The sequence below is a fragment of the Astatotilapia calliptera genome, chromosome 3 (genome assembly GCF_964374335.1).
Source record: "Astatotilapia calliptera chromosome 3, fAstCal68.1, whole genome shotgun sequence".
NCBI classification, from domain to species: domain Eukaryota; kingdom Metazoa; phylum Chordata; class Actinopteri; order Cichliformes; family Cichlidae; genus Astatotilapia; species Astatotilapia calliptera.
The window spans coordinates 16,143,262-16,157,984 of NC_137424.1; the positions used below are offsets into that span (position 1 = coordinate 16,143,262).

At 41.1% G+C, this 14,723-nt stretch overlaps 1 long non-coding RNA gene and 1 pseudogene across 2 annotated transcripts in view; both read right to left on the bottom strand.

The window, feature by feature from the left end:
- Positions 1 to 14,723, bottom strand: part of LOC113017624 (protein NLRC3-like) — a 153,312-nt pseudogene that overhangs the window by 108,843 nt on the left and 29,746 nt on the right. The window lies entirely within an intron of this gene.
- LOC145425332 (uncharacterized) lies at positions 3,678 to 5,132 on the bottom strand. Its single transcript, XR_013905999.1, has 2 exons — positions 4,765 to 5,132; positions 3,678 to 4,092 (listed from the first exon to the last, which is right to left on the bottom strand). It is a non-coding gene; the product is annotated as an uncharacterized LOC145425332 (long non-coding RNA).

A 14,723-nucleotide genomic window follows, 5' to 3' on the forward strand; every position in this document is an offset into this window, starting at 1 on the left:
TACTTTACACCCCCTTCCCAAAAACACTCCACCCGCCCACTCAAGTACATAGCAGACTAGCATGCCATAGTCACCGATGTAACAATTTAATTTAACATCACTCTGCTGCAGATTTAAAAGCCCTCTGCTGCAGATACAGCTCAAGAATCTGCTGTTAGCAGTGAAGCAGCCAGTCAGTCACAGCTTCAAAGGATAGCTAAACACAGCTAATTAGACTCGAAAATTACATGCACATGGCATTTCATAGTTTGTAATGGGTGTACAATAAAGGGGTCGTAGAATTAGGGATCAAGAAAGGAAAACAAGCTGACCATAGTTATAGCACATGCTGCATTTCTGCAAAACTGTGTTCTGTCCGTTTCAAAGTTCAGGTGTTTGATAGTTGCTCATAACGTCTTCATTACTGACAGATTTTGATGCACAACTAGTGTTACTTTCTGCATGTCTGTGTGGGTCTGTGGGTTTGAGCAGCTACTGCACCCTCCCAGCAATCTGTCTGTGACCACAGCAAAGAGCTGAGAGAGACGGAGGCACCGATTTCCATTAAGAACTGGGTTTTATGCAGCATGACTTTACTTCATACCAGCTCGTTTCGCTAACTTTCCTGAAACCTGCTTACTGAAGTTAACAACCACACTTGCAGAGATGGCATTCTCTCACAAAACTCATTTTGAGTTAACTAAAGTAACGTAATTGCGTGCAACTGACAGCAACACATTTGGCACCAGTGCACATCTTATCCTGGGTGGTGTCAAAGCTGCAAGCTGGAAGATACTATATCGCAGCTTACATAAATTATTCAGCACGTTAGCAATGATATTGCTTTGGGGGGCAGAATGACTGAATCATGGTAATCATTTATGTCAACTCTGGAGTATTGGAAATCCAAATTGTTGTGTTGGATCTTGCTTTGGCATGCATTACTTTCTCCTGCATAACTATAATTTTCATCAGCAAGTCCGATATTCTTATTAGTTCAAGAATATCAGACAAATATAAGGGCAAGGGAAAAGTTTAAAATCTGGCACCCTGTCCTCTAGTCTAGGAGTGCAGTCAGGGAAAAAAAAAAAAAGGGGGGGGGGGGGGGGGGTTCAACAGTGGATAAATACAGCATCATAGAGTTACAATTTGCTATTCATTCCTCACTCAGAATGGAATCCCAGCATTTTTATAGGCACTGGAGGCTTTGTGAGTAGAAACGGCAGTTGAATTAATGCATCAATAGACTATGCCATCTTCCTGTCAGCTTGAGTAAATCCCCTGACGTCTTTTAGGGCTATTATTACAGATACAGCACAACGTCACACTGTGGCAACTGTCACCTTAACGCCGTCTCATGCCGATACAGCTCTGTCTAAACCCAAAGACGTACATGGGGAAGGATGAATATAATGTGACACAGATGGTATTCGATCCCAAAAGGTTTCACACAACGAGTAGTGACTGACACTGCACAGGTGTGTTTTCTTTGTTCTAACTCATAGTGCAGATGAAGCAAGTCAGATTGCAAATTAAAATTAGAAGAGCTTCACAGGAAGTGATTAGTGATTATAAGCAATGCTGCAAAGGGGACTGGGTGTCCATGCTAAAGTGCAAACTAATAGACTACTAAGGAATCAGCAGAGCTGTTGGTATTATTAATGTTCTCATCAAACCCAGAAACCAGTGTAGGCACTGGTAAGCTACAAGTGATAAATTGGAGGCTGGTGTTACATTTTTGTCATTGCTATGAGCTGTGCTACTAGTGCATCTCGCACCAAGCTGCTCAGTCATGCAGGACACATGGTTGAAAGGGTGAGGTGGGGACTAATTTGCACAGGTCCATGCAAACTAAATGAGGAGGCAATGGTGAGGCCATATTTCTGAGCTATGCACAAAAGAAATTATTTTCACTGAAAATTTCTTTTTTAGATTTATGTAATTTGGATTAAAAGAGATGATGTGAAAAGTAACAGTTTAATCAAAGACCATTCATTTAAATGAAATTTAAGTGCCACCTACTTCCACCTCTGACCTGTGTATAGCTGCTAGATTATGAACAAAGTAAGACATTTTTAAATGCATACAGCGCAACCCTGAACTTCTGTACACATTACCCCGTAAAGAGTATTCAAATATCCTTCAAAGTCGACATTAAATGTTGTTTAATCTGTCAGATCCTTAGTACAAAGTACAAATGGACCGATCAACTGGCCAGGGATCGGAATCAGACGATATTCAACTTCTCGACATGGAGTAGTGACTGGCTGATCAGCTTCCAGTATGTCTGATTACAAGCCAGCTAGTTTCATATATGTGCACAGTGCCACAGACATATAGGCACACACACTCACAGACACACACTAACCTGTTGTTAGAGGCAAACCGCCTCACTGTGTTTCCAACATCAAACTCCACAGACCCTTAAATCACCCTCACCCAGCTGAACATTGAATATTTTAAAGAAGGTAAGGAAGAAGAAGATGTTGTTAAAGTTAAAGCTATCCAGAGCTCATAGCCAGCCCCAAGCCAGCAGCCTTGGTATGAGTAAAGATCAACACAAAAGAAAAATTCCAGAGATGAGTAAAAAAAAAAAGCGAGAGAGAGAAAGGATCAATGCCCTGTGATCTGGTGAAGTTCCTGACATTTGTTTTGGTATATGAATCTGTTGTACCTGCTTTATTTGTAAAGGTAAAATATGTCAGGCAGTGTGGATGCACAGCAACTCATTATTAGACAATTCTTTGAACTTGTTTCCAATAGACACATCATGCTCATCTGATCTGATCTTCTTTTGCTTCCTTAAAAAACCAGTCAGCTGCAGACCTTTTTGGCCAGAGCGGCGATAACGACGCCCAGGTTGGACAGTGAGCTGTTGATGGCGGTCATCTCTTTGAAACGGTCACCCTGAGACTGGCTCTTCACCATTCGCTCACTGCCAGCCAAGTCCACCAGGCACAGAGTGGCTACACACACAGAGAAAACCAACTCTTATAGGAAGCAGTGATCCGTTTTTCCTTCCATTAAAGGTAGTTTTAATACTTTACAAAACACTTCTTTTAGCGCTCAGGAGCTCAAACATTAACGTTGAGTCATCAGAGCAGATTTTGCACTGGTTACAGTAACAATAACTAACCAGACTAAATATTATAGATCCAAAAAGAAGAAACCACATTCCTGATGCTGGTACTTCCAGTGTGATACATTTGCACTTGACATCCCTGCCGGCATTAACTCCCTCAATATCCAGCTGGAAGACTGAGTGGGAGCGAGACGAGCGGTCATTCTGGGCTGTATGGGCAGTGGAGCGATTCTGATTGGCCAAAGCAATCAGACGGAGAACCTGAGAGGACGAGGGAACGTTTTAAAACATAGAGCATCGATAAAGTTTGATGTATTTTCAAAGTTTGGTAACAATTTGTCAGCAGATTTGAAATTAATTTGTTCTGAGCTACAGATGTCTGTCTGCTGTACCTGATCCTCATTGGAGACCCGCTCATAGGTGAGATTAGTGATTGTCAATTCGTTGCTGGCTGTCTTGCGGATCTCATGCTCAGGTCTCTTGCTGGACTTGCCGGTGAACACAAGGTCCCTCAGGCAGGCCCGGCCCTAACCAATCTGGCGCCCTAGGCAAGATTTTAGGTGGCGCCCCCCTACATCTGCAGTGCAGTGTATGTACTCACAAGAAACCGAATAGCTTTGTCTTTGACCTTTTTTTTTTTACTTAAAGAAAGCAAATTCACAATCAGAATAATTAACAAGATAAAAAAATATATGAATAAATAAATGAATACAAAAAATAAAAAATGAATATATGAAATACAATAAATTTTACATACATAAACACAATAAAACGTGTCAACAAGTTGGATAAAATAAATTAAAAATATAATATAAATAAGGCAACAGGAACACCGCTTGATGCTGCTGCAAAACTGGTGGGTTGTGCTGCTGAGGTGGAGGCAACAGGAAGACCGCTTGATGCTGCTGCATCATGGCTGGGTTGTGCTGCTGATGCTGCATCACTGGTGGGTTGTGCTGCTGAAGTGGAGGCAGCAGCGGTAGATGTGGTAGATGGCCCAGGGGTGGGATTTAGAAACTTCAACAGTGCATCTGAAGAGAGGAGTATGTGACACCACTGAGTCTGATAATAAAAACAGATGATTCCAGGAATAAAATGAAATGATATAATATAAATGAAAAACCAAAGAGATATATGTATGATGTTAACTGATATGCAAATTAGATTAGATTCAATTTATTGTCATCATTACAGTGAAATGCTGAATAGCAGAATGCAAAGTAACAGTATAATATCATATGAGAATGTTATGTTATGATTATCTTTGACCGAATCACAGCAGTGCTCATATTAAAAAACAGCATTCCCTCTCATGTGATATTGCTTAATTAACATTAATGATGTGCACTTTAACAACTAGGCTTACAACTATAATATATACAGGGGTGGAAAAGTGACTATTACCTGCAGGGTAAACGTTAGCTAACCAGAAGGCAATAACAATGTAAACAAAAGACACCTGCTTAAAAGATGAATACAAATGAGGAATGGTGGGAAAGGTGGGTGTACTGTAATTACCTAACGTTACATTATTATTTTCCATAACAATTTAGCCCCCTCCACAATATTAACTGACGTTAAAACAGTTAACTAGCTATTTATTGATTAGCAATTAGCGAATCATGTAACATTAGCTTAATGCTAAAAATTTAGGTTACTTTCACATTCAGACAAATAATTTCATGTAGGCTAACGTTACCTACCTCTGTCTTTTTCTCGTTTCTCCTCCTCTTCTTCTCTCTTTTTTCTTCCCTGGGCACCTGACAGTTTTGGCCTTTTTGACATCTTGTGTTGATTTTTTGATGTGGTGACGTCCAAAAGGAACCATGATACGGGAAGGGAGGGGGCGCACCGTGCGGGGAGGGGGGGCGTAATGTTGTAACAAATAATATTTCTATTAAATAAGCTTTACTTTGCATTTTAATTAACGTGGGATTATTTTTTGTATTTAGAAATAATAGTACCAACTCTTTTTTTTTTTTTTTCAACATTTGTGGCACTGGCGTGGCGCCCCCTGATGGACGGCGCCCTTAGCATTTGCCTATACGGCCTATGCCACGGGCCGGCCCTGCCCTCAGGGTCTCATTGTAAATTTCGACGAAGCTCGCTGTGAACGTGAACTGTGAAGTGAGTGGGGGTTAATGCCCCACACTCTTTTCTGTCACTGCTTTGAATGCACAGACTGGTCTTAATGTTGATCTTTGTAATCTTCAGTGTTACGACCCGGCTCAAAAGCCGCAACATAAAAACAGAGATGAATAGCAGAGTGTGGGTGAGAAGAGGTTTCATCCTAAAATGGAAAACCAGGTTGGCCAAAATGGCTGGTGCCACCAAGGCAAAGACTAGTGCACTGCTGGGAAGCTTGCCTCAGGTATGCTTTTATCCACACCTGACTAGGTGTGGCCAATTAGCACCAGCTGAAAACACTGAGACGATTAGAAGCTGCAGAGGGACGTAACATTCAGTATTGATATTTGTAAATGTAAACTATGAGGATTTATTTATTTTTAATTCTTTTCTTTTTTTTTCTTTTTTCCCCCTCTTTTTTTCTTTTTCCAAATAAATGTCCCGATTGAGTAATGAAACTAACCCAAAGGAGAATTCTAACAATATTAGACAGGCCATTCAATATGCTTTATCGTGGACAACTCGTGGCTAAAAACCCACACACACACACACACACACACACACACACACACAAACCTCTAATCAAACATGAAAACGGATAATCCAGCTGAAGCTTCAGACAGCCGTCAGACAGTGAAACACTGCCATCTGCTGGACTCGAATAACAAAGACGCTGCTTTGACGGGTGAGGGAGTTTCAACAAGTCTGCAACGACTCAAGCATCAAACTACAGAACTATTCTAGCGGACATGGTGCTCTAATGACTGCTTCATTAACGCAGCTCAGAAAGGATCAAACATATCAATAAATTATAAAACACAAAACGTCTCTTATTGCCCAGGGCTCAGGAAGTGAGTGTGTTCCTTATAGCCTATTAAACCTTAGCAGGTTATTTTGATGTGTTACAGATGAAACAGCTATCCAGTAACATTCAGCTACAAAAACGCTTTTTTATAATTACTTTTTTACAGCTTCGCACTTTTACACAAGTTTTATCATCAGTGTCACAATGGCTGCTGCTAAAATTGAGTACAAGATATTTGTTGGCCTGATTAAAAGGTCTTGATGCGTGCTCAATCATCAGGGAAGTAAATCTCCAAAAGTTGATTCTGTTCTTCTGGACGTAGCGTTTTCAGTCAGAGAAACCAGCCGACTGAAGGAACAATGGGCTGGGAGGTCAGTTCCTTAATCATGATTATGCAAATTCTCATGACCATTGATCAACAACCACTGATCAATGGTCCTGAGTACCATTCACAGAGAGTTGGAGAACGGCTGCAATCACAGCATTGTAAGATGGTGACAGATGTACCCTTAGGCCCCCTCCTTGATTCAGAGAGGGTCTTTCCCTTTTCACGTAAATGGCCTCCTTGACTCCGCCCTCAAACCAGCGTTCATTGCAGTTATTGTTGACAATCATATTGTGTCATGTAACCATCCAGCTCACATATTCAATGTAAATGATTTGTTGAACTGAAGACATGATGAATGTTCCTGCATTAAAACACATCCAGCCTAGTGTTCTCACTCTCCCTAAATGGATCTGTTACATTAGTGATATATGGGAGTTGTGTTTCAGTCTTTTCCACATGAGGACATTTACATTTAGTTTTTGCTTTACTGATGAGTGGCTGGTTAACCTGCAGTGGTTGAAGCATGTGTCGGTCGTCTGGAAGAGTAGGTGTAGAAGACGTCTTTAATGAATGTAATGCTCTGAAGGTGTCAGTGATTACTGTGAATTCATTATAAAAGTGGATTTCAGTGAATAAAGTGAATAAAGACAGGCCCTCATGGTGACGCTCAGGTGTCCATAAAGTGTAACAGGAGAGCTTTGTCATACTTTCAGAGATTTTACATGAGCCAGTCTTTCAAAAATTACATAAATAAATAATTCATTCATTCATCCACAGGAAACACAATGCTCATATCTGAAAGTAAACTCTGATATATATCCCCGACTAGAGTTACTACTAAATAAAGGATCGCCCCAAAATGACTAAATATATAAAGACACTCTCCAGAAGAAGTTAAAGGGATTTTATTTATTGTACAAGCAATATCTTCATAAGAATTACAAATTCTGCAGACATATTACCTTCTTACTGAACCTGAACAACTCACACACAGACGTGTCTGCTGCTTATCTTTGTTCAAACATGATGTTTTATCTTCTCTTCAAAACACATTACTCATCTTTCTGGCATCGTGTTACATGAAAACACCTGCATTCTACCTGTGTCATTGTACCACAAAGACAATGATTGCAACACTGTGCTTGCAAAATAGAAGAAATAAGACGACCAGCAAATACATAAAAGATGGTAAAAGTGATTCCATCTTTGTGTCTCCTCCCATTGTTTCCCCAGTCTGTCTAGTTCCCATATTCCCAGGACACCGCTGGACAACAAGTGGGTATTCCAAGACTGAGAGACAGCCAGAGTTGGCAAAAGATCAGACATTCTCCACTTAAGTAGAAGTAAAAATACTATTGTTCCAGTGAAAGTTAAAGTACTGATTCAACTTCATTACTCAGCTAAAGCAAAAAAGTACAGGCTCGAAGCGCTTACAGAGAAAAGCAGACAACAGAATACAACAGAATGCTGATGGCAGCAGTAACACACACTTGGAGGAGAGGCTCCAGCCGTCCATTCCAGCCCTATCCCTAACATTAACTCTAACCATAACTTTAACCTTAACCCTATCAGGTCTTGTTTTACAAAGCGATTCATGATTAGAACAAAAAACACATTTACACATACCGATGATTTGTCACATAGCATCGTTACCTGTTGGGATGAGAACGTGTTGTTTCCAGAGCACCACAAATTGGGGTGTCTGTAGCTCAGGTAGAGCAGGAAACCTACTAATCAGAAAGTTGCTGGTTCAATCCCCGCCTGCTCCAGCCTGCATGCCAAATATCCTTGGGCAAGATGCTAACCCCAAGTTGCTCTCCGATGCATCCATCGGGAGGATGAATGCGTATTAATGTTAGATAGAAAGCACTTACAGAGAAAAAGCATAGAAAAAAGTGAGTGCATGAATGAGGCAAGTTGTAGAGAGTAGAAAGGTTTTATACAAGAACCAGTTCATTTACCGTTATATTTTAGTTTCATTTTCAGTTCTGTACTTTTTACATGTAATATTGATTCATTAGATTGACTACATGCATTAGACCTAACTTGCTGACAGCAAATTTAAACAACCGTAATAATTTATTTTCAGCGTCTGAAATATTTATTTAGTTTGTTTTTTGTTTTCTTTTTGGCTCCTGATATTAGTCAACTACTATTTGTCAATGTTGAACTAATAATGAATCTAAGAAAAGCTATTTGTCACGGTTGGCCAGCGTCAACCGTGGGGATGTGAGGAAGGAGGAGCCAGGCACGGAGCTCTGAATGCAAGCAGTGCGTTTATTTACAGTGAATGGAAAATAACAATAAATCCGCAGTGCGTTCCCGACTCCCGTGAAATGTCCTCTTCCCAGTGCTAGTGTTCCTTGTCTCCGCTCCTCAGTGTCTGAGCACCCCGTGCTCGCTGCCCTCTCATCTCCACGCTTCTCCTGGGGAGATAACAAACAGGCAGCCGTAAGACACATACAATGCGGCAGACTATCCGTACTGACTGGCCGAGAGACTAACGTGAAGTCACGCAATGATCCAGCGTCAGAGAGAGCGCCACCGCATTCTTAAGTAGCTCCTCTGACAAGGCTTGATCAGCTGTGTGATGGTCTTCAAGTGTGGCCAACCACCTGGCAGGGCCACACCCACCAGGCCTGAAGGTGCCTGTAAACAGGTGCTCTCAGAAACTCCGGCATCCACACACACACACAGATATACCTGCAAGCAGGGAGAACGAGGGACAGCACACCAAAAACACACATGTCCATAACTGCTGGGTCGTTTAGACTCCTGAGCTGTGCACGAGGGGTCGAACACCCACTGGAAGGCCGGGCACTCGTTTTCAACCGTAATATACCTGATGTGCTCAGGTAACCTGTAGCGCCATGAAACCACTGTCACACCAGGGCGCATAAGAAATGATGCTTTAAGAGACTGATGGGATCGGGCAGCAGGGAAAACATCCACAAAATGCTACTTTCAGTTTGACTCCCTAAGACTACCTAAACTAAGTAGAGTCATTACATGCTTGTTAAAAGCAAACTCTCATATAGTTTTTAATGTGCTTCTTTCATTACAATGACTAGATAAAGAATGTGGCCCTGTCTCTATTTAACACTGGCTACCCCAAAATGTTTCCAAACCTACAACCGTAACTTTCACTGAGAGATTTTTAGATACGGTTATTGAAGCTGTGGGGTTAATTTTTTAAGTAACATGAGAGAGAGGCAGCAGCATACTGTTAGATTATAATATTATTTTATGCCATGTTATACCCCTAACTAAAGATTGTGAATTATTATGTAGTTTTAGTTTGCATTATTCTCCTGAATTAGAAGAAGCTGACAACTATTGCATTAGTTAAACTGATTTGCATTACATTAGACTGCTGATTTATTGTGGATGAATGATATTGTTTTATGATGCATAATACTGCTGCAGAAAGTCATCGCCTTATTTGTCTGATTAGAAGAGAACAGAGCATGCTGGAGTTTTCTGCCCCAACTCAGCAGGAGCAGATAAACGGGGAGCCAAGGTCGTAGCTTAGGCGCCGTGTGAGAGAAAAGCATGTGAATGTTTAGGCTTTTATGATAAGGTGGGAGAACCAGAGGCTATAAGAGTTTGAGCAATGCTCCACCATTTTGAGATCTGAGGCTGTCTGCATCAGTGTCCATCTCCCACGCGTGTGATCATTAAAATCATCGTTTGACTTAACCCGGCCGGACCAGTGTTGTTATTGTGGTTTTTTCTCTTGTCTCTTGTCTCCATCCCCATATTTTGAACCATAACAATACACACAGAGCATCAGTGATAGAAAGCTAGGCTAACATAGGGTAGCTACCTGTTCAAGGAGAAACATGTATAGGCCCATCTCAAGTGCCAGTGAACATCTAAATGATTCAGGGAAGACTTTGGAGAAAGTGCTGTGGGGAGATGAAACCAAATTCCAATTATGTGGCTTTAACTGACCTTTTGAAATAGGAGTGTGATGCAAAAAGTAGCATCCCCGCAGTCAAGCAGAGAGATGGAAACATTATGATGTGGGCTACAGGACGACTTAGTCGGGGTTCCAAGCAGTCAGGAAATGTGACATCGTCAGACTGCAGGCCACGGATTGGCTCGTCAGTCGCGGCACTCAATGAGTCATGAGACGGTGTCTTTCACTAAAATCAAAACTGCAGTTTTTTAAAAACCCTGCAACAAGGCAAATAGCTGCACAACACCGTGGTTTCCAAGTGTGACAAAAAGCCACAGATACATCATTCACACATTCACACACTGGTGATGGCAGCTACATTGTAGCCACAGCTGCCCTGGGGCGCACTGACAGAACATTGCAGAACCTTCAGCACCTCGTATGAAAAATATTTGACTGTGTGCATGCTTTTAGCACTGTTTGGATTTGAGAAAATCTAAAATAAATCGAAATTTGCTTTTAGAAGTTGTTTTATAAAGTTCAGTGGTATATTATGCATACAATAGGACATCTATTTAGATTTACATCTTCCACAGAAAAAACTGCACATTACTGAAACTTAGTATACTGGACTTTGTTGTTGTCCCACACAGGTTCAATTTCGAGTGGTAGATGGCTCAGTGCTCAGTCAACCAAGATTTTATGATAGTGGGCACAATGAGATAGATAAGCTGCTTGTAAACAGTACTTTTATGCTCTCTTTTTCCATTTGGATAAGAAAGAAAGAACCAGGAAACAAAGGCAAACAAATAATCTGTGCCTTTATCCCAGATTCACATTATAGGAACAGCTGCTCAATGACCACTGTAGTCTTTGCTTACAGCACTTTTATCTAGATCTATGCAAAGTGATCCACTACACCTACTTTTACAGTTAAATCATTTTATGAGCACTGATGCCATTTTAATCTGAGTTTCTACTCAAATACAATCAGTAAAGAAAAACACAGTCTGTGACGTTTGTTTTGAAGGAAAAGGTATTCCCTGCAAATGTTTATCTGTGTGAGACTATTCAGAAAACAGTCATTTTGTTTTATAGGTGAGACACTTGGCCTCTTTTTTCCTTGTTCTACGTTTGTCTTTTGTCCGATTACTCTGGAACACAAGATGGAAAACTGATATTCTCATGTTAAAAATATAGAAAAAGGATTTTATCACCCATAAATGTTAACTTCTCATGCCTCTAAGCACAAGCAGGAGCAGAAGTGCCCTCTGCAGTTTGTGTGTGGAAGTGCAAAAGCTTACAGCACCTGGTTTTCCCAGGCGGTCTCCCATCCAAGTACTGACCAGGCCCGACCCTGCTTAGGTCACGATATCAGGCAAGCAGAGCTGAAGAGGAGGATGCAGGAGGCCTGTGTGTGTTCAGCAGCCTGCTGCATTGGAGTTTGCCTGGTAACAGATGACTCAAACAGCCCACACACCCGCTGGACGTGACCGCAAACATGCCCCCCTACACCTTTTACATAGCCCGGCTGCTCGAGTTCTTTTGCTGGTTTTTCCCGCGACCCCCCACCTTCTTCAAATCCAACAAAAGTGGTATCAAACGTTTATGCTACGTTTATGCTGTAAAAATTTTTGTTTGTGCTGCTATCATTTTAAAGATATTCAAGAAAATTTCTAGAGGTCCCCAGAGGTCAACCAGCCCCCCCACATTAATTAAATCAAACAAAACTGGTGTCAATCAACTGTGCTACGCTTGTGCTGGTTTGTGCTGCTAAAGTTCTCGTTTCTGCTGCTTCTGTTTTAAAGATATTAACGAAAATGTAAAGGTCAAAAGGTCTCTTCAGTATCCTTCCTGATGGCAGCAAACTGAAGACGCTGTTGAAGAGATGAGTGGAGTCACCTGTAATGAAGAGGACCTTTCGAATGAGGCAGGCACAGTAGATCTCCTGGGGAGGGAGGCAAGAGAGGACCCTGCAATCCTCTCCACTGCTCTCACTACCCGTTGTCATATTTTTCCTGCAGGACCCAGTGCAGGAGTCATACCACACAGTGATGCAGTTGGTGAGGATACTTTCAATGGTGCTCTTTAGAAGGTGCTCATAGTGGGGGTTGAATCTCTTGTCAGCAGAGTGAAGAGAATTGTTATGTGCATTATTATTCAGCCCCCTTTGGTCTGAGTGCAGTCAGTTGCCCATAGACATTGCCTGATGAGTGCTAATGACTAAATAGAGTGCACCTGTGTGTAATGTAATGTCAGTACAAATACAGCTGCTCTGTGACGGCCTCAGAGGTTGTCTCAGAGAATACTGGGAGCAGCAACACCATGAAGTCCAAAGAAACACTCTGATGGACGTGTGGACAGCAATGCTGCCTTGAACAGTACCGATGTTTCAGGGCTGGGTGACGTTGTTGGGTGGGACATCTACATCCTGACATATCAAGGTTACTTTACTTTTAGGTCAATTTGCTTTACAGAAAAATAATAGCATTTGTCATCAAGATATTTATATGACTGCACTTGCTCAGGTTTGTCCGGATTTCAAACTGTTCTAAAAGTCTTTTGATTCAAATCTGGGGCTGTGTTATTGAAAGAAGCAGAGAAATCGATGAACTGAAGTCCTTTACTCTCTACATGTTTGACAATCAGGTGAAGTAGAATCAAAAGCACGTCCTCCACTCCTCTATTGGGCTTATGTGCAATCTGCATTGAATCAAGCTGAAGTTCAGTGTCTTCCATAATCACATTTCTGATGATTTTTTCAAAGACTGAGGTGAGGGCAGCAGGCCTGAAGTCGTTTAGAACTTTTGGACGACTAGATTTAGGACCAGGAACCACGACAGCTTCTTTCCAAAGAGAGGGCATGAACGATTTATTCAGAATAACCTAAAATATGGGACTGAGTTGTCTGTGACGGTTCTCAGTCATCCAGGTCATTGTAGACTAAGGAGCTTGCAAAGAAAAGCGTCTGGACTTCTTTGAGTTGCTTGAAGACGTTTCACCTCTCATCTGAGAAGCTTCTTCAGTTCTAAGGGTCAGTTGGTGGGGAGTCCCAGATTTAAACCCAGTGGGAGTTTCCCCCCAAAGAGGGACAAAGGACCCCCTGATGATCCTCTACGTAATCACATGAGCCAAGGTGTGAAAGCGGGTGGGGGTCCTAATCAGCCAGGGTTTCGGGTGAGCTCATTGTGAAACCTGGCCCCACCCGATCATGTGATTTCCTGAGGTCAGATGGCCCAGGATGTGAGTGGGCGTTAAGGCGTCTGGGGAGGGAACTCAAAACTGGATTATAGATTATTTATATTATATATTGATATTATTTATCTGAATATTTATTTATCATAACTCTGTTTCTACACTCACTTTATATGAGTGCTTGTTGTTTCTTGTATATTTGCTGCTATGACAACTCAGTTTCCCTCCTGGATTAATAAAGTTTCTCTGATTCTGAAATACAGTGAGCCATTATATTTGTAGTTTCTAACTAACAATATAAAGGCTCTGCAACCGATAGTGCCACAGCACGTCCCACTGGCAGCTGAAGGAGCTTTTATACAAAGGACTTTGTAATTGAAGCTTTATTTATACAGGTCGGCTCATTGAGACTCAATGTCTCATTTACAAGAGAGACCTGTTCCAGACACACATATTAAAATTACAACAATAAGAGAAAAGTTTGTGTAATGTACTCAGTCACATTAAAAACGAGAACAAGTTCCCAGAGATGGTTTCACAAAAACATGTGTACGTCTTTTGAAGTCTGCAAGTGAAATCAGCGGAGAGCCTTAAATCCTTCGGTTATGTTTTCCATGAAGACGGAGCAGAAAAGGAGAACGCCTTCTTCCCAAGCTCTGCATGAACTGATGGAACAGTGAATGTAATGATGTCCTGAGACTGCAGGCTGTGACTAAACTGACACCACATGTAGAGTTTAAGTTCACACAGAGACGATGACATTTTTCTAAAACCAGCAAACAATAAACAAGAAATGTAACAAGAGTTTCAGAAGAAGCTGTTTTACAGAGAAATGATTCCCTGAAGACAAAATTATTATTATCATCTTTATTTCTCCAGGTGAAAATTTAATTGAGATTAAAAATGTGGTTTTCAAGAGAGACCTGGCATCATGGCAGCAAGAGTCAGAAATACATCATAATTCAAACAAATACAAAATAGGAGAAACATCCTACATAAACTTCATAAAGTTTCATTAACAGACTTTGAACAATGGACTTCAAACTTCCCCCCAAAACAACAGAAACACATTTGAAGATAATGAATGACATTTATCCCTCTAAAGAAGGACTTAGACTACTATTTAATATGAATGAGAACATGTTCATAAATGGATGCAACCAAAGATTTCATCAATCCCTGATTTAGAGACAACAGAACGTTTGGTTTGATTTCACAAGATAAGAATGACGACTGAGTTGGAAGATTGTTTTATGTTTAGTCAAATCTTTCATACATAAAGTCGGATTACAAAATCATCCCCTAA